The 25321-nt window shown below is 46.9% G+C and overlaps 1 long non-coding RNA gene and 1 pseudogene across 1 annotated transcript; both read right to left on the bottom strand.

Annotated features, from left to right (window-relative positions):
• Window positions 1–211: 211 nt before the first annotated feature.
• LOC134479330 (uncharacterized) lies at window positions 212–12576 on the bottom strand. Its single transcript, XR_015622833.1, has 3 exons — window positions 12280–12576; window positions 2213–2536; window positions 212–1704 (listed from the first exon to the last, which is right to left on the bottom strand). It is a non-coding gene; the product is annotated as an uncharacterized LOC134479330 (long non-coding RNA).
• On the bottom strand, window positions 14607–15633 carry Fam241b-ps1 (family with sequence similarity 241 member B, pseudogene 1; annotated as a pseudogene).

Here is a 25321-nt window from a genome sequence, read left to right as displayed (position 1 = left end):
GATGATTTAAAATTCCATTTGTGAAAAACAGGACTTGTAAATGTGTCAAGAAATATATTTATACAACACTGAGAAAGGAAATAATTTAAAAGTGCTTTTAGATTTTTAAAAATTTTGTGTGTATGAGCACTTTCTTGCATGTCTGTCTGTCTGTCTGTCTGTCTGTCTGTGTGTGTGTGTGTGTGTGTATTTTTTTTTTCTTTTCTTTTTTCGGAGCTGGGGACCGAACCCAGGGCCTTGTGCTTGCTAGGCAAGCACTTTACCACTGAGCCAAATCCCCAACCCCGTATGTGTGTATTTTTAAGATATGAAAACCTTTCTACAGTGCTTCTCCATGTCCTCTTGGCCAGCTGTCATTATTTTCTGCCTTTCCCTTGCAAAACTCTGTCCACTATTTTAGACTCAATTCTGTTCATTTCAAGCTTCCCATCAAGGCTGAATCCCAAGGAATCTCATTTCCTCTTCCTGTGCAGCAGACCTGTCTGGGACGAGGCTTGTTGAAGAGGTCGGGAGGAATGGGCTCAGGCACATCTCACCTGTCACTCTGTCTGCACCTCAGCTTTCCATCTGTTCGTCAAGTTCTCACCGTATATGGCTTATTCTCTACCCTATTCACCAAGGTCTTGGGAGTGTAAGGAACTTCTGAGTTCACCCTTTCTGGATGTGGATACAAGGTTGTCCCTGGCCTCCTTCTGGGTCGGAGTGTTTCTGGCCATTGTTGGTGGTGTTAGTCATATGGTATCTCCATACAGTTGGTGCAAGAGGTTTTCTGCTCATCCTTCCATGGGTACTGTGTAGCTGAGTCCAAGCTCTCCCTATCCTACAACCCCAGTGTGTGTGTGTGTGTGTGTGTGTGTGTGTGTGTGTGTGTGTGTATGTGTGTGTGACTTCAGCCCCACTCAGAGCTGGGCATGCCAACACTTGTCACATGACTCCTGTTCACCCCGACCTCAGTGCTCTCTTCACACATCATGGGCCTTCTCAGAGTGTCAGTGTGGGCAGGGTTGTGTTCCTCACCTCCCTCTAAGAGACATTTTCACTGGTTCTGCTCCCGGAGCAAAGGCCGTGCCACCAGGCCTCTCTCAGAAGTTGGCACTGATTTCTAAGGACCAGGGAACCTCCCCAGTAAGGTATCTTGTTCTGTGTCCTTTCCTTTCCCGTCCTGGGGAAGACCTGAATCGCGTATCTGTTCTGAGGTCCCGTGCCTAGGGTTCCTCTCCACCTTTCCAGCAGCAGCCTCGAGAGGGCTTTGCATCTGGCTGAGCGAACATCGGTGTATCCTGGAATCAGGTTGCTAGCTTCCCTGTTACAGATCCTCCAAGAACAAGGAGTCCCCGATAGTCCCCTAACTAGGCTCTAAGAGTGGTCCCACTCTGTGCCATCAATGAGCTGCATCTCTCCAGGAAACCCTAAATCCATGACTTCCTGGATAGCCAGGTGAGCAGTGAGCTATCGGTGAGAGCAGTTCTCTCTCTGAGTCTGTAGACAGGAGCTGGTACATGTGGACTTCTGAATGACCCGTAGCATATTCAGGACACAAGGAAAAATCCCCCTGGGCATCTTGTTTCAATACTCACTCTGTCATGAACTCATCTTTGTGGCTCTGAGCTTGGCTTCTGGAGGTGCTATGTGGCCCAGTGAGGACAGGGAGGCAGTGTGGTGCAGTGGAAAGGGAAGTCCAGATTCATCTCTTGACCTTAACAGCTAGTCACCGACAGGCAGCATGTGGAGATGAAATGAATCGGCATTTGAGAGGGCTGGCGCTGTGTGATCTCTAAGTGTTTCAGATTCTTATCAGTATTGGGAAAGCTGTGTCTCCCTGTCTGAGTTTCCATGTCTTGGCTGAAGATGAGGAGCTCCCATTCCACAGGCTGAATCTGAAGCCTGATGGGGGATGGCTTGCAACACATGGGTAGCATATGGCCAGTCACATAGCTCAGCTATTCCTTTTCATCCTCCCAGCATCCTCACTGCCTGGCTATGGCCTATGATAACAGGGTCTGTCAGCCATGAATGGGAGCCACCATCTCTGGAAAGAACTGTACAAGGCAGACCCAAGTAGGGATGGAGATAGAGGAACAAGGACCACTGAAGCTTGGGGAAGGGATCAGCGGTCTATGCTGCTTTTCCTTTGAGCAGGGCGAGCCCTAGGCAGGGAGGTACAGGCTTGCCCATCCGATGCCTTCCTCATTGCACCGTCCTTCACACTTACCTCCTTTTCACTCTCACGATAGACTTTTCCTCATTCCCACAAGGATGACAAGGATTTTGTCATTCTCTGACACAGCTCGGCTTATTCATTCCTTCCTATGTGTTCCTCCGCCCTGCCTGGCCAATGGTGGTGATGTGACATCTCCATGGAAACAGATGTTGAGCCCACAGTTGCTTAGCGATGTGCTGCAGGATGATGTAATCCAAGCTGTAGTTTCCTGGGGCGGGTGGGGGTGGGAAGGTGGCCTCCTTTTGATGTGCCTGTACCCCCTGGGTTGGGAGGCCTGGGGTTAGTGGGAGGCTCCATTCTTTCCTTGGCTCTGTGCTTTTAAGGCAAAGGTGAAAAACAAAAAGGAAGTGGAATTTACCTATTTGGGAGGGATGACATCGGAAAGGGAGCAAAATGTTGAGAATCAGAGAACTGGGTCTGAGGCTGGGGCAAGACGGGGCCGGTGACATGTTCCTCTACAGTACCACAGGGTGCAGGTGTCATGGAAACTGTCCAGTGGGGATGTTGTAGCCAAACATGGAGACTCTGTTTCTTTCCACTCCATCATCATCACTGTGACAGCTACTGTGGAGCAAACACTGCTCCCCACAGAGCCCCCTTCATATCTGAGAGGCCTGGAGTGAGGGTTCAGATATAGTATCCAAGGGTACCAAACATTATAAACCAGGTCATCCGACCATTAAAATCGTGAACCGTGGTAGGCCTAGTAGTGCTCCCCTGAAGCACCACATCTCAATAACCCTGAGCATGCAAACACATTGGATCAAATAAGACTGTGTATGGCAGCTACCTGACCGCCACTCAGACGGACCAGGGCCCATCTGTGGTTTGCATGGTGTGCCTCCTTCTAAGCTTCCCGTGCCTGGGAACGGCAGGGAAACACTATGGAAGAGGTAGGAGCTGGTAGAAGGTCCTTATGTCACTGCGGGTGCTGCCCTTGGAGGAACGTGGGGGTCCTGGAATGCACTCTCAATAGAAGCCTTTAGAGAAGCCTAAATCAATCTCAACATTACTGCTTTTGCCGTTTGGTGGTATGACTTTTTTTTTTAAACTTTGAATAAAGTTAATAGAGGAAGGGTTAATAGAGGAAGTCCCTCACATCCATGTTCCTGTCACCTACCATGACATTCTCATCAGAACCAGTGGATGGTGGTGCCATGCCCTGGACATCCCCAGAACTGTGTTCTCAACCATCCTCTTCACTTATACAGTCAGACTGGTCATTCCAGTCAGAGAAGGAAGGTCATGTAGGTAGAACCTTTCACATGGATGTTGAAAAGGTTACAGCGATGAGATTTGAAAGAGTAGATTTTTCACCAGCTTTGAAGGTTGAAGGGGATACTTGTGGAGGAACACAGGTTATTTCTAGAAGACGAAAGAGGCAAGAAAATGGATGCTCCCCTAAGGCGTCTAAACAAAAATATACCTTGCGGGTCACCCAGTCTGCCTTCTGACCAAGGAGTTCAAAGACAATAAACTGTGCTGTTTTATTCTAACAAGAAAATATGGTATTAAACACAAAGCAGGGCATAGAAAACAAGAAATGTTCCAGCCCCCGACTTTCTTCCTGTATTAACCCCTTCAATGTTAAAAAGAAAAAAGAAAGCTTAAATGAAACCAGTCCAGACCTTTGACAGACTGTGTAGCCAAACCGAGCACTTCCATTAGCAAAAGAAGTTGGAGGAGTGGTGGCGGGGAGGGGCACAGGACAACTTTCCTCTTTCCTGAGTCCCACAAGATGGTAGTTGGAGCCATCATCTTGGACTTGAAGTGTCCTTGCTTGCTGACCCCACCCCCAGCTAACAGGGTGACCTTGGTTAACACACAGAACTCTAGGGATTCTGCAGATTTCTTCACCCTCCGACTTCTCCATACTTGTCCTTTGCTGGCATCCACATTCATGTGCACATACCTGCTCCCCCTATGTATAATGTATATATATACATACACATATGTGCACATATAATCACATACATACACATAATATACACATACACATCATATATACATATACACATATATACATCATATACATACACATACACATCATATACACATACACATCATATACACATACACCTACACATACACATCATCATATACACATACACACATATACACCATTTACATCATATACACATACACATACACATCATCATATACACATACACACATATACACCATTTACATCATATACACATACACATATACAGTCCATTCATAAATCTTCATACATGTAAATTTTCTAAATCATAAAGATAAATCTTTAAAGTCTAATAGCTCAGGGGATTTGATCTTGAGTAGGCCTGTCTGGAGCTCTTCTCTGATTTCAGTTTTGCTGGGGCAGATGTCTGTCAAAATATTTACTGTCAATTTTATTCTGTGGCTGTGCCTGGCTTCCAGGTGCTAGGCTAGCGACTGGGCAGATCCTCTGGACTTGGACAGCCTGCCGAGCTCACTGCCTTTCTGGACTCCTTCTGATTAGGGAGCCCCGTATGATTAACATCTCCTACCGACCTTCCTGCGTATGGTCAAGCTGTCCACTCAACACGCCTGGAAAAGGATCCCTCTGCACCTTTTGTACTTCTTCCTTGACAGACGTCCATCCACTAGCTGCATCATCATCCTGGTTTTTGGCCTCTCTCTTAATCATCCCTATTGATCAAGCACTGAGACTTCTAACTGATCCAGTGGTGAAATTGCATATTTCCTTTAGGAAATGGTGTCTGTGAATGTCCTCCCACTGCATACTGGCCTCAAGGAGACACTCAGAGCCTGTATGGAACTGCTTCATCTGGAACCACGTTCTAATCTCCTCTGGCCTCTTGAGCAAAGAGAAAGGTGCAATGTTTGTCCTGGAGAAAAGAAGAAGCCTGCAGTCACTCCCTGTATCCTCCATTCTGCTCCCTGCTATGGGCAGTTTGAAGAGTAGTGAGATGACGCATGCGCATGCGGCACGCAAACAAAAAAAAAAAAAAAAAAAAAGGAGCCTACGAAGAAAGCAGTAGCAGTGACCCGCAGAGATGGCGAGCGACTGCTACCCACTGAAAGATGCGTGTCCCGGGAGGATTATGACCAGCCAGCAGTGTCTATTTTCAAGCCGCTCAGGACGCCACAGGTTGGGAACCACTTGCTAATTCATTCATGGCATTCCTGGGGACCAAGCAATGCCTCCATCTTGGGATTGGCAAAGATGGAAATAGCTGGAAGGGCTATCTCTCTGCGTGCAGGGACAGGTCCTCGTGCTGGCTAGACGGTTGCCCACATAGTAGATCATGATGCCCTGGGTGAAGTTTGCTCCAGTCTGGACGCTGTTCTAAGTGACTTGGCAGAGGGCCGTGTGCACATGCACCGCCCTTTGTATAAATTCCACCTGGTCACATGCTAGAGAATAATTTTCTATGTTTGTATGCCCACAGGGCCGCACTACTTATAGACTGCTACACCTTCTATGGAAAACATATGCAAAACTAGAGCACCCTATCCTCACATCTGAAGACACAGTCATCCCAAGGCCCTTGACGCCCTTTATAAATGCCAAACTGATTATTAGATGACTAGTTAATAACTACAGTGTGGACCATCTGGGTGAGACATTCTACTGCTACCAAAGTACGCTGAGGGTGCCAAGTGTCATGTTTGAAAAGATGGAGGACCACGTACTTCAAGCCTGGAAGGTGAAAGACTGCTGGTGAGTGGCCCATCAGAGAGAGAGAGAGAGAGAGAGAGAGAGAGAGAGAGAGAGAGAGAGAGAGAGGAGAGGAGAGGAGAGGAGAGGAGAGGAGAGGAGAGGAGAGGAGAGGAGAGGAGAGGAGAGAAGAGAAGAGAAGAGAAGAGAAGAGAAGAGAGAGAAGAGAAGAGAAGAGGAGGAGGAGGGGAGGGGAGGGGAGGGGAAGGAAAGGGAGGGGAGGGGAGGGGAGAGGAGAGGAGAGGAGAGGAGAGGAGAGGAGAGGAGAGGAGAGGAGAGGAGAGGAGAGGAGAGGAGAGGAGAGGAGAGGAGAGGAGAGGAGAGGAGAGGAGAGGAGAGGAGAGGAGAGGAGAGGAGGTTCGGTTCTTCCCCAGAGAGCAGCAGCTGGACAGACCAGTAAGCTCTTCCTAGTTCTTTAATTTAATACTCAAAACAGCTCTGTGGGGACTTGTTTGTAATTAGCAGATAAAGATGGAGGCTGAAATCCCAATCTAATGGGAGGTGCTGGCCCTGCTTTTGAACCTGCATCCTTTTGTCTCTACTCCTAACTGCCAGCAAACTCTGTTTTTCCTGGTTTTTTTTTTTTTTTTTTTTTTTTTAAGACTACATGAGGAGGCTCATCTGAGTCACGGATGAAATCTCACTCAACCCTACCTCAGATCAGCTGACCTGGGCCAAACGCATTCTGGACTTCCCACGAGTATGGGGAAATCAGTATGCGAAGTCACACTACTAATAGTGTAACACAAAATGCTCACAGACCTTCTGGGTCCTTCAAGCACTGCCCTAGCACACTGGCTGGTTGGGAAGATTATGCATAGTGATGCCGATAAAGCAAGCAGACCCTAGTTCTCAACTGCCTAGCAATGTCTCCAGCCTCTGATGCTTACCATCGTGTCAAGACAGTTGGGCCACACTTGGGACCCCCTCCTCAGCGCAAAGGTGTGAAATGCTTGAGATATAACGCATAAGGCTATACAAGAGACCACATCTATTCAAATATATATATATATATTATATATATAATAGCTTCAGAATTCAGTTGCTAGCCCTACGCTCATTCCAGGATGGTGATGGGCTGAAGCAGGAATGTGACGTATTTTCAACACACACCCTAGGTCATGAAAGAGGACTTGGACTCTGACAGGTGACAACAGATCGCCGGTGCTCCTGGAATGTCTGAGCTCCATTTGCGGCACCCGTAAATGAAGCTAAATTTCAGTACATGGGCTGTGAAACTAAGCATGTAACTTTTCCCCATCCAAATTAACAGACCCTATGGATTCCACCCACCACCCCCTCGGCCTCCACATGTAAATCTATCAGCACAGAGTATGTTAGCCATTTGAATTGTCCTTGCTAAAATTTTCTGCAGGTATAGTGTTGGTGACCTGACTCCTTCTCTGTGTCCTCATCCTTAGATCCCAGGGAATAGAGAGATGGGACATGTCTCCATTTCTGTTCTCAAAGGATTTTTGGCCAAAGGGCCTCTGGCCTGCAGCCTAACTCTCTGCCAAGGGAAGTTACAGAAGGAAGCCTTCAATGTTTCCTTCCCAGCCCATGGAGACTGTCCGTCACCCCAGAAACAGAACCTGTGGTCCTGATGCAGCTTCTCCTCCAAGAGAGAGCATCCAATGTATCAGACGTCTGCCGTATCAAGGCAGTCAATGGACAGGTGACAAAGGTGCCAGATGAGGTAGCAGGCCGAGGGCTACTGGGAGATGAGTAACCGGTTATGGTTTCCTATGTTTAACGTTGTGCTATTGGCTGCTTTACAGATGCCACCAGAAAGAGAATGACACTTTCTCCTGTGCTTAATTTAAGATAGGGTACCATGGGAACAAACAAGGACTCAATCTATTCCACATAGACCTCAGCTTTGGGTCTCCTGTCTCCAAGTCTAGTCTCAGAACAACTTTCAGACGTCACGCAGATGTTGTGTTTGACCCAGCCCTGGAAGGTGCCTCCAAGACTTTTCTATTGTCATTCTGTGGTCCCTCAGACAAATGACTTGGTCAGAGACTCTGGAAGTGAGCACTGAACAACTCGTCTACCTTGTCACTTAAACGGTTTGCGGGTTCACCCCATCCTCGGGAGTAAGGCTGACTCTGAAGACCACGCCCTCTACATAAAAACACTTGAAGCTGCTTCCTCTGAGAGCAGACAAACTCTTTAAGCTTGGAGCAGCCCCAGGCTCTGGCCTTTCCCTGAGATCTAGACCAGAAGTTAGAAAACAACATCGCACACTTCAGGGTCTGGGCAAGGGGTTCCCGGTCACACAGGAGGGGAAGTTGCAGCTGCTGTCCTGACATATATGGTGCTGGGGAGAAATAAGGCATGGGCGTGACCTACTTCCTGGGACTGTGAGCTTCAGGAGACTCTTGTCTTGTTCTATGACCTCTGGGAGCCTTCTATAAAGGCGAGTTCTAAGGTGTTCAGAAACTGTTTCCTGACTTTAGTAGGCACCATGTGTAACATGGTGAACCAGTGGGGGGAAAGTAAGGCCAGAGGCCTTTCCGACTGCGTCCTTTGACTTAACAGTTGTTACTCAGTTCCTGTCACCCTGTTCTCTATCACAGCCCAGACAGTGGTGTGGAGTCAGCTTCTCAGACATGGGATGCGGGGCTTCCCCAGGGATGTGGGACTAAGGCTGCTGTACTCTCCTGTAGAAGAAGGCTCCACTTCTGCCCCATGGAGGTTAGGAGGCCAGAATGGGTCTACATCCAAGACAACCTGAGGGAGCCATTCCAGTGTGGATGGAGACACCTTTCTGTACAACTTTCTTAACAAAAGTAACATGGAATTTGTGTCTCGGCCAGTGTGTTCCATGTATCTACTCTTGGTCTCTGCTGCTGCCCAGAGGCCTTCAGATGGGCGAGCATTGCCGACTGCAGCACCAGGGAGTCAGAGCCACCCATTATCCTTGGACATGCATGCTGAAGCAGTGCATTTTGACTCACCATTAATGCAGGCCCAGGCTTGGGCTTGGTTACCCCAGATGCACTCAAAACACAGAAGAAGGGCAGGAAGTACCTGTCTGTGTGTTGGTAACATCTGTGCCAGGTATGGTGCTGAGAACTCAGAAACATCTTAAGACCTCCCTTTAGAGCACTGTCGTCCTCATTTTGTAAGTAGGGAAACTGAGGCACAGTAGGCTGAGTAAGACCACACTAACGTCTACATCCTCATCTCCAAAACTCATGTCTCACTCACCTTGTATGGAAAAAACAATATTGTAGAGACCGTGAAGTGGAAGGCCTTGAGATTAGAAAAGATTGGAGCAGTACAGTGGGTCTAATGTAAGCCATAGGGCTTTCCAAGAGGGTGGCTGGAGTCTAGAGTCAGGGAGATAGACCCACGGGAGCTGTTGCATCAACATTGTGGGACTTGAGGTTGAGGAGCACGGGCAGCTTCTAGATGCTGGGAAGGGCAAGGGTACCGAGCCTTGGAGCCAGGTTTTAACTTGGAGCTATGATTTTTCACTCAGTGAGACTGCGTTTGGTTTCTGACTTTAGAACTAAGAAATACTGAGTTTGTGTTGTTTCCAACCAGGGGCAGTTTATGTCAGTATCAACAGGAATCCAATATTCCGGGCATGATTTTCCCCAAGGCCACAGAGTTGGAGGGACAGAAGTTGAAAGAGAATCCATGGCTTCATGTTCATTTTTTTTAAAAAATGGTATCGACTGATGTTTACATTCCCCTAAAATTCCTAACTCCCATTGTAGCCATATCTGGAAATGAGCATTTTAGGAAGAATTCATGTTAAACGAGGCCCCAAGGCGAGGGATAAATCAAATATGATTAGTGACCTTAAATGAAAAATTACCCGAGAACCTTTTCCTTTCTATGTGTGGACACAGCAAGAGAGTAGCAGTCTACAAGCTAGGAAAGGGGTCTGCTCTAGAAACAGGCTCTGCTGGCCTGTGGCCTCAGATTTCTAGCTTTCAGAACCTTGAGATACAAATCCTTAGTATTTAAGCCATTCATTCTACAGTGTTTTATTGTGGCAGCTTGAGTGAATGGTCACAGAGGTTAAGAAGCATCTTGTTAGAGTTCAGGACCTGATGCCATAGGTCTGGTTGCTTGGTCAGGTAGGAAAGGACCTTCAAATCCAGAGGGGAAGTGGCACTAAGTCCTAGCCCAGAGCCAAGAATCTATTTACAAGTGATGGCTGCTGGCAGAGTGGGGTCTGTTTTCTCCAATGGGGTGTTGCTGGGGTGTCATTTACATGTCAGGGCAGGCTCTGTGCTCAGGGGCTGATTTTCTGCATGTCTTTCCAGTGGATTTCCCCCTTTCCTTCTTTTTTTTTTTTTTTTAAGAGAAAGAACATGAAGTTGGGTGGTGAGGTAGAATCTGGGAGGAGTTGGAGTTGGGAAAGAATATGATAAAAAAATACTGTTTGAAATTGTCAAAAAGGAAAATAACAACAAAAAGAAGGAAAGAAAGAAGGAAGGATGGGGAAGGAGAAAGGGAAGGAGGAAGGCAGAAAGAGAAGGAGGGAGAAAGGAAGGAAAGGAGGGAGGGAGTCCTAGCTCCAGCTGTCTGGGGGGAGAAATCCTGAGCATGACCCAAGCCCAGCTGTGTTGCTTACAACCACAGATGTCCCCATTGCTTTCTCTTGAAGGACCCACACCTACTCAGAAGCTCCTTTTCCCTCAGGGACTAGAACCAGTGTTCACCTCTGTGACCAAAGCTGGCTCAGACTCTAGCAGACATCAGGCTAGATTACCATGTTGCTGCTAAGAGTATGTGGGGAGAAAGGAACCTTCCATGACAAGGGACAAAGCCCTCCCTCTATTGTCTTTGGCCAGACTGTGATCATGGGTAAGTTACTGAGTCACCCTGTCCTCAGTCCTTCCATTCATAAAATGGGATGACAACATTTATTTCCTAGGGCTTTTGTTCAGCTCCAGAAAGGGAACTACTCATTCTGATCTGGCCCTAGCCCCGGCAGATGTGTCCTGAGGCCCCCTCTTCTACTCTGGGCCATTTCCCCTCACACTAAATAGCAGATGAATGCTGTTGCTCTGTTGGATCCCCCTCACCCCATACTCCTATTAATACAGCCAGGTACCCCACCCTGTGGGATGATGTGCCTACATTCAGGTCTTTCCTACTAGTTCAACCTCTCTAGAAAACCCCTCAGAGACAAATCCAGGGCTGTACCTCCTATGTGTATGCAAATACAGTTATGTTGACCATGAAAAAACATGTATATATTATATATACATATATGTATATAAAATGCACACATGTGTGCACATACTAATAGACAAATATGTGTGCACACATGTATGCCCTTTTCTCTCTGTGACTGCAGTTGCATTCCCTGGCACAGTTTTCTGCTATCGAGTGGATTATTCTGTGAGCATCCTTTAGGGTCAGTGTTGTGAAGTCTTCAGGTCTAATAAGCCTTGAAATCAAGTCATGCTATTCCTCCAACTTTGTTCTCTGTCTGTCTGTCTGTCTGTCTGTCTGTCTTCCTTCCTTCCTTCCTTCCTTCCTTCCTTCCTTCCTTCCTTCCTTTCTTTCTGAAGACACTTTTGGCTTTTCCAATCCCTTTGCTTTTCTGCATAGAAGTTTAACATCATCTTGTCAATATTCATAAAAAATTGTAGAGAATTTCACAAACACTCTAATTTTATTGGGACTAAATCAAATCCACATGTCAGTTTCGGGGGAAACTGACATCTTAATATTGGATCTTTTAACTCCATTTTTTATGTCTTTCAGAAGTATATTTAATTTTCACCATATGTATGTATTGCAAAAGTTATGCTAATTGTGTGAAGTGTTGAGTGTTTGGTTTTGTTTTCCAGTCTGGCTAGGGATCTGTCAACTTTACTTTTATGCTTTTCAAAGAACTAGACCTCCTTACTATCCCTCCTTTCTTCTCTCTTTCCCTCTTTCCCCCTTCCCTCCTTCTCTCCTTCCCTTCCTTCCCTCCCTCCTTCCTTCCTTCCTTCATCCCCTCCTTCCCTCCCTTCCTCCTTCCTTCCTTCCATAGCCATAAAAGATTCTGAGAGAGAGCCAAGTATGGGAGGATTGGGCCCCAGACAAAGAGGAAGATGGTCACATGTAATTAAAGGACCAGGTAAACAGTCACATGGCAGAATTTAGAATAGAATAACAAGGCTATTAAATTATAAACCAGTTGGGAAACTTGCCTAGCTATATGGCCAAGGTATTTGTAAATGTATTTGAATCTCAGAGTCATCATTTCCTTGAGTTTGGAGCCAGGAAGACAAACACGCACTTACAGAAAACTCCTTACTACTCCTCCCTCCCTCCCTCCCTCCCTCCCTCCCTCCCTCCTTCCTTCCTTCCTTCCTCCCTTCCTTCTCACGTCTTTGAGACCATGTCTCACCATGAGCCCAAGCTTGCCTCTGACTTGTGACAATTATTCTGGTTCAGCCTCCTGGGTCCTGGGATTACAGGTGCATGCGACCACGCCCAGCTTCGTTCTGTTTTTATTCTCCTGGGATTTTTCTGTTCCATTTTCTATTGTTTCTGTTGATTTCTGTCTTTCTTCCTGCCTCCAGTTTTGTTTGTTCTTCTACTTCGGCCTTCGAAGGTGGAAAGTTGGCCATTTACTTTGTACACATCTTCTTCCTAACATATTTAAAGCGCTTAGAGCACTGTCTTAAATGTCTCGCACGAAGCTAAAGACTCTGTGGGCGTTGTTTTCATCCAGTTTAAATTATTTTCCAATTTCCTGTTACCTCCTCTTTGACCCATTGGTTATTTAGAAGTGTCATTTTAAACTTTCCAAATATTTGGGGGATTTGCCAGATGCTTTCTGGCTTTGGTTCCTAGTTTATTCTGCTGTGGCCAGAGAACATACTTGGTGTTATTTAAATTCCTCTAAATGTGTTAGGTTTCTTTTTTTTTTTTTTTAAGTCCTGAATATGGTCTATTTTGGTGATTGTTTTCATGTGCTCTTAAAAGAAAATGAGTACCCTGCTGCTGCTGGTGAAATGCCTACAAGCGTCCCTCAGACTAAGCTGGCCTCTAGATCGTCAATGTCTCCTGGGACTTTCCTGACCACTTGCTGTATTTGTTGTCTCCAGGGGACCATGGTGGTTGTTAAGTAAAAGCTGGAGTTTCTTGTCCTCTTTTAGCTACATCAGACTTTCCTTTGGATATTTTGTAGCTCTGGCTTTAGTGGCCACTTGGGCAGGGTTGTCATCCTTTTTGGAGAATGACCCTACCATCCCTGTTACTGGCATCCTTTGTCCCTAGCAATATACTTTCTTCTGAAGTGTATTCTGCTTAATACTCACATAAGTGCTCCAACTTACTACTAAATGGTTTTACACAGTATATTTTTTTGATCAGTTTAGTGTGACCTATGTCTTTTTATTAAGAGACAGCACGTAATTTTGTCTCCGAAAATAATCAAATCTGGGGCTCAGTAGATAAAGGGCTTGCCGCCGTGTAGGTCCTCCACAGCCATGTCAAGAGCTGAGTGTGTCTGGGTACGTACATAACCCTAGTGTTGGTGTGAAATGGGACAGAGACAGGTAGGTTCCAGGACCTTGCTGACCAGCCAATCTAGCCAATTACAGAACTAGCTCCATGTTCAGTGATAAACTCACGTCTCAAAGGGGTAGAGGAGGGGGCTACCTAACAAAATCCTCAAAGCTAGTCATGGGAAGCGTCCCTTCTAGTCCATCTTCAGAGTCTTCTAAAATCATACAGTCTACTGCTGTTGCCCCTGGTTGTTTCTCAGACCTCAAAAGTAAGGTTCTACTGCTGATACCACACATTTCAGACACTGGACTTGAAGGGACCAATCTGGAAGCACCCAGAAGCCCCTACCTGAGAATAAGCTCTCACAGTACAGGGAGGAGCTACTCAAACCTTCATATAAGGATGGCTAAAATGGCAAGATATTCTGAAAGTCACGTTAGTGGCATTTATATCTTGAGGTAACCACAGCTGTCTATTGGACTTAGGCCCTTAGGTCCACTCAACCGGATGGAATTTATGCCTGGTACTGTAAAACTAGTCAAATACCCAGGGATATTAACACAGGAACCTTAAAGAAGTACCTGATACTGCCTTGTCCTAAGCCAGTATTCTTTCTAACTGTATTCTAAATGCTGAACTTTAAACCCACAGATAAGTAGCTCTCGTCTCTCAGCAAAGAATGTTCTTTTTGCAGCAGATGGGGTCCCTTACAGAAAGCCACAATTGGTCAACCAATTGGTCAATTGGAAATAGAAACTGATTGTGCGGTCACTAACCCCGATTAATACATCTACAGCACAAACCCTATTCCCAAGGTGTGATGAACATTTCAGAAGAGGGAGTAGAGACAGATTTTAAGAGCCAGAGGATGAGGATGTCTGCTGTGAAATAGTATCTTCTACATGTGACAGGGGAGCTGGACTCATGACATCTCAATAAATGGTTTATTTGCTTAAATAAGACCTGCACATTGATAACACCGTTTGACATGTAGAGGGGGGAAATGCACCGCATATGCCCTCACACACCACAGACACACACACCACAGATACACACACATACACAATAGATACACAGACACCACAGACAGACACACACACACATAATTAAAGAATAAGAGGTCATGAATTTGAGAGGGAGTGAGGGGACAAGGGATGAGTTGGAAAGGGCACAGGGTGGAAATGATGTAGATATAGTAATTCATGCATCAAATTCTTTTTTTTTAAAGGGACTCCAATTTATTTATTGAAAATATCACAATGGCTGGGCATGTATCACACGCCTTTGGTCCCAACACTTGGGCGGAAGAGGCAGGAGGATCTCTGTGAGTTCAAGGCCAACCTGGTGTACATGGTGAATTCCAGGCCAGCCAAGGCTACACAGTGAGACTCTGTCTTGGAAAACCAAAAGAAAAGGAAAGATCATAACACACAGAATGCCAATATCCCTTCTCATAAATAAAGGTTCTGGATAAAAAGACACCGTTAAAATGAAGGAATGCTATAAAACTGGACAGTTCCCAGCTGCTTTAAGCTCTGGGTTTGCGCCTGGAGGAGGACTTGTGCTCTGGGAGAATACAACATACTAAGCCTTTCTTACTCTGGCTTGTGCTTTGTAATGGAGACCCTATGTCCCCTAAAAACATTCCAGAAAAACATGGGACTCTATTTTTTCAGCAATGCTGGCCCAGAGAGTCCCTCTGCCTCCTGCAGCGGGGGAAGATCTACACTCACGGTCTCACGTCCATCATACCTGAGCACACCCAAGCTCCCTCCCCCTGTGCGTGATCTCATTCGAAGCCCAGTCGATCCTACTGAACACTGCCTGCCTCATGAGGCCCTGGAGGTCACCGCTGGCTCAGGTGAGACACCAGGTAGACCAGACCCACAAGCAGGAGGCCACGAACCCCCAGTATCATGAGCAGGAAGAGCAGGAGGATGGAGGTCACAGGCTCCACCACGTGGTTCCCAAGATGCCATTGTGGGAAGCCCATGTTCACCAGCTGCCGGTTCAGGTCACTGAAAGGAGATTGGGCAGCACCCAGTCGGGCACCTGCCTGCTGCTGGCGGGGTCCAGGGCCCCCTGGAGGTGCACTGTGGCCTCTGTTGAAAAAGCCCTGCCGGGTGCTGCTACTCCTCTGTTGGGTGGTAGTCCTCACTCGGGGGTCATCATCCTGAACGATCTCCCCATTAGCCAAGATCCTCACCATTATCCCTAGACGCTGTGAATTTCTGCTGGGCTGGACCTGCCGGGGCACCTAGGCAGGCTGGGCCAGGGAAGGAGCGCAGCGTGGAGCGCCAGGGTCGCGGTTCCGCGCAGCATCATCCCGCAAGCTGGGCCACCCGTGCCCCTGCAGCGCCTCGCTCAGGCGTGGCTCCAGGGCCCGCAGCGGTGGGGAGGGGAGCGGACCCGGACCCCCATCAAATTCTTAAAAAAAAAACTTTAAGTAAAAAGGTAGAGGGTGATAGAGACAACGCCAACTTCTGCCTCTACACACCTGGAAACACACGAACAAGATCTCTCTCTGTCTCTGTGTCTGTCTGTCTATCTATCTGTGTGTGTGTATGTGTGGGTGGAGGGGTGTATATCTGTGGTGTGTGTGTGTGTGGTGTGGTGTGTGTGTGTGTGTGTGGTGTGTGTGGTGTGTGTGGTGTGTGTGGTGTGTGTGGTGTGTGTATGTGTGTGTGTGTGTGGTGTGTGTATGTGTGTGTGTGTGTGGTGTGTGTGTGGTGTGTGTATGTGTGTGTGTGGTGTGTGTGTGGTGTGTGTGGTGTGTGTGTGTGTGATGTGTATGTGTGTGTGGTGTATGTGTGGTGTGTGGTGTGTATGTGTGTGTGGTGTGTGTGTGTGTCAGTGTGTGTGTGCATCTTTTAACTGGCATTTGCATTCATCTGCTTGGGCTTTATCACCACCTTATGGTGCCTTAAAAACCATCACCTAGTTTCCTTAGTCCTGGAAACTAGAAGTCCAGAGTTAAGATGTCAACAGCCAGCACATAATGGTTTCTCCTGAGACCCCTCCAAATTTATCTTTAGACTCTCACGTAAGCTCATTTGTCTCGGAAAAGCTCTAAACAGTCACATTATGAGGCACTGGATCAGATGTTCTCAGCTAATAGGTGTTAGTCCCCTAAATACAATCCCTAACTATAACAAAATTACAGTTATGAAGTAGCAGCAAACGGTTTATGGTTGGGGGTCATCAAGGCTTGAGGAACTGTGTTAAAAGGCTGCAGCATAAAGAAGGTTCAGAACCCCTGGGGTATTTTAGGGGTTCAGTAAATAAATTCCGGAGGTTTGAAAGTCAGCCTGTATGCCATGATGGCAGTTAATGTAACAGTAGATGTGTTTGAGTTAAAAATCTGTACTTCCGGCTCCCAGGGGTAGTTTTCTATGTTCTGTTTTCTTTAGTTCACGTTTTATTCAGCTTGAATATTATTTTTCTCCTCTATTTAGTGTAAAATTTACTTTAGCGGTTGCCCTGAGTCTTAGAACACCTTCAAAAGCCATGCTTATGCTTCACTGAGCTTCGAGGCTCTCCCCACAACACCGTCCCGGCTTCCGCATCTTCCGGGCCAGGACTGACCCGTTTACCTTCACGTGTGCCGTACGCCCCGAGACAGGGCAACTCTTTCAACCTTTTACAACAGTTTAAGATTTACCTCCATGTCTGCCCTCTCTGTGTTCCTTGCTTCGCTTTGTTATTCTTGGCTTCCGCTTGCTCGCATCTATCCTGTCCTGAAGAACTTTTTACTATTTCTGAGCGTGTAGGTCTGCCGGCAGCAGGTTCTCTCAGTCTCAATGTTTAACAGGATTACTTTTCGTTGGACATTTGTGGTGAGAGGTCCCATCACACGGAGTGGAACCCTGGGTGGCAATCTCCAGCCCTTCCCACGTCCCCTCTCAGACCTTTCCGGATCTCATTCTGTGGTCCTCCGGCTTGCCGAGTCCTGTCCTTCCTTCTTTATATGTTGTGTGGTTTTTTTTTCCTGCTTATTTCAAACTTTGCTTTTGGCTATTGATCTTAATACTTGACTATGATGTGCTTGAGTTTCTCCCCTTATTGCCCTGGCTCCCTTTCCTTTTCATCCCCCAGCACCTGGCTTTCCTCTACCCTTTTCGCAGTTCGTCGATTGATATAGATCTGTGGGTTTGGGTACCTGCTACTAATTTTTAAATTACTCATATATAAATAACACAAACATAGTAAAATGTTATTTGTGTGTGTATGGGTGTTGTGTGGTGTGTGCATATGTGTGTGCTGTGTGTGTAGGGTGTGGTGTGGTGTCTGTGCGTGTTTGTGGTATGTAGTATATGTGGTATATGTGGTGTATTTGGTATACTGTATGTGGTGTGTGTGTGAGTGTAATATGGTGTATGTGTATGTGTGGTATGTGTGTGTGCAGGGTGTGGTATGGTGTGTAAATTTGTGTGTGTAGAGTGAGGTGTAATGTGTGTATGTGGTGTGTGTGGTGTATGTGCATGTGTGGTATGTGTGTATATGTGTGGGTGTATGTGCACGTGTGGTATGTGGCATGGTGTGGTGTGGTGCGATATGTGCGTGTGTGTGTATGTGTGTGTGGTGTGTGTGTATGTCAGAGGACAACTTTGTGGAGCCTTTTCTCTGCTGTTATCTTTATGTTTGTTCTGGAAATCAAGCTGAGGTGGAGGCCTGGGCAGCAGCCCTTCACACACTGAGCTATCTCGCTGCTCCCAGTCAGCTCTCTACGGTAGCTGCGTTTGCTCTTTCTCATCCCCTGCCAGGTCTATGCTTGGGTTCTTCTTCTTCAGTGCTGTTCTGCTCTTCTGTTTGGGTGACTTCTATTGCTCTGTCTCGGTTCACTGTTCCCTCTGCTCTGTCGAGTCTGCAGATGAGACTTTGATGTCAGATGTCACTCTCTTTCCACTTCTCACATTTCTCTTGTGGTGTTCCCCTCTGACCTGTGCTGCCCCAGACCCTGCAGCTTACACTTTGTGTCTCTTTTCCCACTGCTTTGGCTAAAGGTTTTAACACATTATCTAGAGTTATTTTAAATTTCTCATCTGATAGTTTCAATAGCTATATCATATTTGTTTACTTATATTGATTGCTCTGTCTCTCTCTCTACCATCTATCAATCTATCATCTATAGTTCTATCCACCAACTACCTGTCATTTATCTTATTTCATCTATCTATCTATCTATCTATCTATCTATCTATCTATCTATCTATCTATTATCCATCTATCTATCTATCTATCTATCTATCTATCTATCTATCTATTATCTTTCTATCTATTATCTATCTATCTATAATCTCTATCATCTCTCTCTATCCTCTATCTATCTATCATCTATTTATCTATCATCTCTCTCTCTATCTATCATACATCATCTACCCAACACTTATCATTTTTTTTTGCTTTGTTTTGTGCTTTATATCTGTATTTTTGTTGTTGCTGAAAGCTGAACATCTTGTGTAGATCTCCGTGGATTGAAGTAAACACTGGCAATGGTCAGGCCTCCTTACCATTTACTAGACTTTCATTATGGAGCGTTGAACAGTGTCTTGAGGATTGAGATGCCTTTGGGCTTTGTTGTTGCTATGGTTATCACCAGTGTGCCATTGATTGAATTTTTCTCACATTGCTGCATGTTCAGGCAGCAGCTGATTGGACACAAGGTTTTCCCTACTGTGTGTTCTCCCTCATCTTTAGGGCTTTCCTTTGGCTTACAGAGCAAGAAAAGTGTGTGCGCGAGCGCGTGTGTCTGTGTGTGTGTGTGTGCATGTGTGTGTGAGTGCATGTGTGTGCACGTGCACGTGTCTCTGTGTGTGTGTGTGTGTGTGTTTTAAGATTCACTTTCTAAAATACATTGCTGCTACTCATTGCACAATGGATTTTGGATGGGAGTTAGTGCTTGGGAAGAGAGACAGTCTGGCTACTGTGTTCTGGCTTCAGTCTTGACCAGAGTTCTGGCCCTCCATGGAGATGTTTCTCTCCTTCATGTGCAGGTCTCTATCTGCATGTGCCTTTGATTTTTCACTCAGGGAAGATGCCTCTTCTTCCTGTCTCCCAGATGCAGCAGGTGATCAACTATGCCTTAAAGATTTAGGGTGTGCTGCCAGTCCCCAGTAGCATATTTTTCCCTAAAGGAATGGAGGAGGCTCTTTTCAGAACTGTTTCAACACCGCCCTTCACTCCCAGACCTGAACTGAGAGAGAGAGAGAGAGAGAGAGAGAGAGAGAGAGAGAGAGAGAGAGATTCATTCACTTTTATTGCATTAATAAAAAAAGAAAACTTTGGTTGAAGCAATGTCATTTTGAATCACCTTGAAGGCTTGTCAGGGATGAAGTCCCTTGTTGTGCTCCTTCCCTCTGTAGAAGTCAGTCTCTTAGGGACCAGAGGGATGAACATTTATGGTTGAGATGGGTGAGGTTTCAGGAGCTAAGTTCAGGTGCTTTTCCTGGGAATGTGAAGGATGGGCTTCTCTGTGGTCCACTCTGAGCCTCCTGGACAGGACAGCTCAGAGTACATCTCTAGGGCATTGTGGAAGCTGAGTGTGTGTTTCCCTTTAACAGGTTGCTCCTGGCTGACTAGGGCACACTTCTGTGGTGTGGGCCAGGCAGAGGATTGATCCACAGAATACAGGGGACTCTCTGCCTTGAGAAGTGGGAGTTTTTATTTTATTTGTTCCATAAAGGAAGTAACAGTCTGTGACTAAGGTGACAGTGGAGGAGATAAGGGACCAGCATCAGATCCCAGAGCCGAGGTAGACTGCCAGAATTGGAAGACACGGCCTGAGCATTAATCTGTGGGAGAGAGTCGAGCTCCCTGCCACATGGGGCTTGAACCAATTGAATTTTATTCTTCAGGGTCAGTTGGAGTTCCATTAATCTGTGGGTTACAAAATAAACTCTAACTGCTCAGTTTGCTAAGACATCTGACTAGTTCCTTGTCTCTCCTTGTCTTACAATCTTAGTCCAACTGCAGAAACTGATTGGGAGGTCCAGGCTCAGTATCTACCTCACTAGCCCTGTCCCCTCACATCTCCCAAGACATTGAGCTCCAAGCCCAATGGTGCCTGAACTTTGAATATCTCTTCTATTCAAGGGCCATGTTGTAGCTGCTGGTTCTGTCCAACAGAACCTCTTATAGCCAAATCAATAATGGGCATAGACTATCCAGAAACTGCCTAGCAATTGCTCATACCAGTGTGTCTTCCAGCTTCTGGGAAGCTCAGTCCTCCAGAATTCTACACTCCCAGAAGTGGAGAGGGAAGAGGATGGTGGCAGTCTGTGGGACAGTGAAAGGCACACCTGGTTCCTGGTTGAGGAGTCTTGAACACTGGAGACCCTGAAGAGATGGTAGACAGCCCTCCATAGATTTGTGGCCATCAGTCATGTAAGGGTAATGTCCTAAACCGCTTCACAGGTCATGTAGGCTCAAGACAGTTCTCCATTATAATGAGGTACCCAAGGGCTTGGAGGCTTAGCCAATGAAACTTTCCTGCCCAGACACTTCTCCCTGCATAAGGTATTTACTCTCTGGCCCATCCTGAGAAGTGGGGTACAGTTTTACTCATCCACTTTCCGCCATGACAATACATGCCTTAAAACCATGGATTGTCTCTTTTCATTGGGATCCACGATGGGGAGCTACAGAGAAGACCTTTGCCTACAGAACCGCTGTCTAATCTTCCGAAGAAGGCCAGTGGGTGGCAGGCCCCAGGCTAGATCCAGCCATGAGGGCCCCCACTCCATTCTTAGCTCTTCTGAGGCATCCCAGTGGGGCCTGGATGCCCAAGAGCTTGAGAACCAGACGCAGCTGGCCTCCTTGCAGGATGGGGAGTGGTGTCAAATTCCCTTGTCCTGCCTCCTAGAGCCCTGTGGTGGAGGGGATGTGGAACCCCAGTCTAAGCCTACAGCAGTTCTCAAGGGATGGAAACAGCAGTTATGGCTGCTCTGGGTTATACACAGAGTTTTTAGTAATCTGTTGCTGTGAAGAGACACCATGACCATGGCAACTCTTATAAAGGAAACACTGCATTGGAACTTGCTTACAGTTTCAGAGGGCTTGTCCCATTTTCATCATGACAAGGAGCACAGTGGCACACGGGAAGACATGGTGCTAGAGAAGTGCCTGATAGTTCTAAAGCCAGATCCCGAGGTAGCAAGAAGAGACACTGGTCCCGGCTTGAAACCTCAAAGTCCACTTTCAGTGACACACTTCCTCCAATAAGGCCACACCCACTCCAACAAGGCCACACCTCCTAATCCTTTCAAATAGTGCCACTCCCTGGTGACCAAGCATCCAAACCTAAGAGCCTGCAAGGGGGTCATTCTTATTCAAACCAGCACACCCAGCTAACTCTAGTTGTTTTCTATGACCTAGCATTGCTTTAAGCTCAGAGAAGACCTTGTTCTTCAAAGTTTTCCTTTCCTTATTTCAGAGAGGAAGAACTGAGATCCTTAACATCACACATGAGCATTCCCCTGAGAGCCATCAGAGCACAAAGGGGAAGAGAGCGGGGCTTCCTTAGCTGGCAGTGTGCCTGATTCAGGAATACCACACACAGGTCTGAGCCTTTGTCCTACCCTGCTTTCAAGGGTGCTTCAGCCTGACCAGCTGCCCTAGAAGCTCCAGCAGGGGCACATGTTTGTACATGTGGCTGGCTCAGGGATTTCCCCCAGGAATGCTTAGGATGAAGGGATTAGAGACTGAGTTGCAAATGCAGTGGGTAAAGGGCTCAGTAAAAGAGAGTTGGAGGGAATTTCTTACAATCCGTTTTGGCTTTTGGCAAAGAACACTTTGAGAATGGAAGACATTCTTTTGGGCGATTCAGGGGTTCATCTCTCCTAGTGTCCACACCAAGCATCACACAAGGTCAGTGCTTTGGATGATGGGACATTTCCAGGAGCCTGGTCTCTTGGCTGCTCCATTCTGTCCTTCTGTCTTATTCTCCTCATTGGTGAAGGACGATACTGCACTCACAGAGAAGACCAGTATGGTAGGGAAAATAGCCTAGCCAGCAGATTTGAAGATTGGACTTGCTTGGTTCCTGGTCCTCCCGGTCGGCGGCTGCTTCTATCAGAGACCCTTTTCATTCCTCATAAAGCCAAAGCCCTTGAGCTTCTGTTTGTGAGAAGTGCTCCCTATACCCGAGTGCAGTAAGAACCCAGCAAACAGCCTGTGGTTACTGTTACTCTGGCTCTGTCACAGAGTAACATCTGCATCCTGGGAAAGGAACAGCTTGCAAAGAAACGCTCTGGTTCCGTGGCCCGTGCTGCCATCTGGAGGTCGTGGTGAAGAAGATAAAAAGAACCGGAGATGAAGAAAATGAAAGGATATTGATCACACTACTAGACGTAGCATAATTGTCTTGGCACAGAACCGGCACTTGTGGTGATTCACCCCACCTAATGATTAGATTCAGAACCTCGCTAAATAAAGGGACATCGCCTCTGTCACTTGGTCTTTACGACCCAGCCAGATGGAGATTTATCCCCTCCTCTCCCTAGATGAAACACAACAAAATCCAGGAATGTTAAATACCACCCTAGGACCACATGGCCAGTAAAAGAGTTACAGTTGGAAACTAAGTCCATGCTTAGCTGTAGTGATAACTTTGGTTTCTTTTAAATGGCAGTTATGAGAATATGATTTTGTTTTAATCTCAGGTGTGGGATGTGGGGACGTCTCAGTTTGTCCACAGCAGATAACTACCATTGTCTCATGCTCTGGGGCAGAGGATGGGATAGTTGTAGTTAGTTTGATTATGGGGATTCTGGAGAGGGTATAGACGGGAGAGCGCTGAGGGACCCTGAGGCAGCTGCTGCTCACCCTGCTGCTGCACCTCCCTCACCCCCACCCCCGACCCCCACCTCCAGTCTCTGCTGCTGGCTCCTGCTGTTGCATATGCTGGGTTGCTGGATACCAGGTATTATGGTGATGAAGATTGGATTTCCCCCTAGAAACCTGATGCCCATAATAAGCAGGAAGTAGTGTAAAGAGGTCCATGCCCCCTTCCCCCTCTAACCTTCTTTCTCTCCTTCCTAGTGTTGGGGGCTTGGAAGGGATTAGGGTAGAACAAGGGTTGGAAGGGAGGCAGAGAGAGGTATAAGAACCCAATAATGTAGTTAAACAAGCGTGCCAACACTTGTCCCTCTATATTATGCCTTCTCTAGAGAATCTCTGGATCCCTCTACCACAGTGGTTCTCAACCCTACCCCTTCAAATGACCCTTTCGCGGGGGTCACCTAAGACCAGGGAAAATACAAATACTTATATCATGCTTCATAGTAGCAAAATTACAATTATGAGGTGGCATCAAAAGTAATTTTATGGCTGGGGGTTACCACAACATAACTATTAAAGGGTCACAGCGCTAGCAAGGGCAAGAACGGCTGCTCTACAGGCTCTGGGCTAAGGGAAGCATCTGGCAGGAAAGACAGGTGTGGCCAAAAAGGAAGACGCGAGCAAAACAAAGATCTGTAGTCCAGGAAGCATCACGCCTGTTCTGGCTTCGAGTTGCCCTCACAGCAAAGACAGGAGACAGATCGGCGGTGGACAGATACCACCGCTCTGCAGTCCCCAATGCAGTCCAAACGTGGGCCGAAGACTCACATTTACAGCCCCACAACATGACTGGTTCAAGAGTCAAGAGAGGGAAAAGCACAGCAGCTCTGGGGCAGGGGAAGATGGAGATGTCTATGTTTGCAGTTTTGCACAGTGTGCCTTTCCTTTTTCTTCCAGTGCACCGACATGTCATTAAAAACAAACAAACAAACAAACAAACAAACAAAAAACCATGTGTATGCTGTCACAAGAGAAATGATCCTTAGATGCTGCTTAGCTCATAATTGGGCCCTGGAAATGTGTTGACAGAAGGAAGGAATCCCTTGCAGGGAAACTGAGGCAACAGAGAGGAAAGACATTATTACAAAGCCATACATTTAAACATGAAGTCAGCACTGAAATTTAAGTCTCCAGACAGCAGCCCTCTCTCTCGGTGCTTTGCTGAGTGGTACCCAGAAGGAACTGTAACGGGGATGAAGGAGCGAAGGGCAGGCCCCTGTCTCAGGTGGTCCCCAGGTCTGCTCCTTGATGCTTACACCTGTTCCCACCCCAGAGGCGTCCTGTGGGAGGTGAGAAGTGACAGAGCTGGACGTCTCCCCTTGCTGTGGAGGCTCCTAAGAGAGCGATAACCCAGCTTTCAGCTACCGTGGATCCCACAGTGTCACGAAGACCAGACGAGGCCTTTTGACAACATCGTCTTAGTAATTCTCACATTAACCCTAGGATGTACTATATCCCTAGCCATATACTTTAAAAGACTGCCTTCTCCCTAAGAGACTTTAAGGTCATAGCAAAATTAAGCAGAAAGTGTAGACTTCCTTCTGTTTTTAAGCCCCCATGGCCCCTCTCAACATCAGCAGCATCTTCCTCCAGAATGGCCCCTTGATTCAACAGATTCACCAACATTGGCACCTTATCATCCCTGAAAGTCCACAGAATCTGTTGCAGGTCACCCTGGGCATTAAAGTCATGAGTCAAGAGACCCCATCTGCATCTTTTAGTGTCTATTTGTGGAGGAGAGCAGCTGGGACCGGAAGTTAAGATGAAGGTCACACAGCAGGACGTGGCAGGGAATCCCAGACTGGACCTTTACCATCTTATACCCAGTCTTGTGGCTTCCTGATGAGGGTCCATCAGGACAGGCAGAGGCCACCTGCTGGATGGAGCTTCCACCTGGGGGAGCCACAGTTTTGTGGGGTTCACAGGTGCACCTTCATTGGCATTCTTTTGTAGTAAGTGGTTTCCTGTTAACCCACACTTGCTGGGCTTTCTCACAGGGAGCACAGGCTGGCTCCTGAACAGAGTAACCGGACAGGTTGGCGCTGGAGACGTTCCTCCAGTGACTGACTCAGACTCCCGATCTGATACCATAACACTGA

This window comes from Rattus norvegicus, chromosome 6 (genome assembly GCF_021556685.1).
Source record: "Rattus norvegicus strain SHRSP/BbbUtx chromosome 6, alternate assembly SHRSP_T2T, whole genome shotgun sequence".
Classification (NCBI taxonomy): Eukaryota; Metazoa; Chordata; class Mammalia; order Rodentia; family Muridae; genus Rattus; species Rattus norvegicus.
Note: the sequence above shows the minus strand (reverse complement) of the source record. Positions and strands in the feature narration are given on the sequence as shown.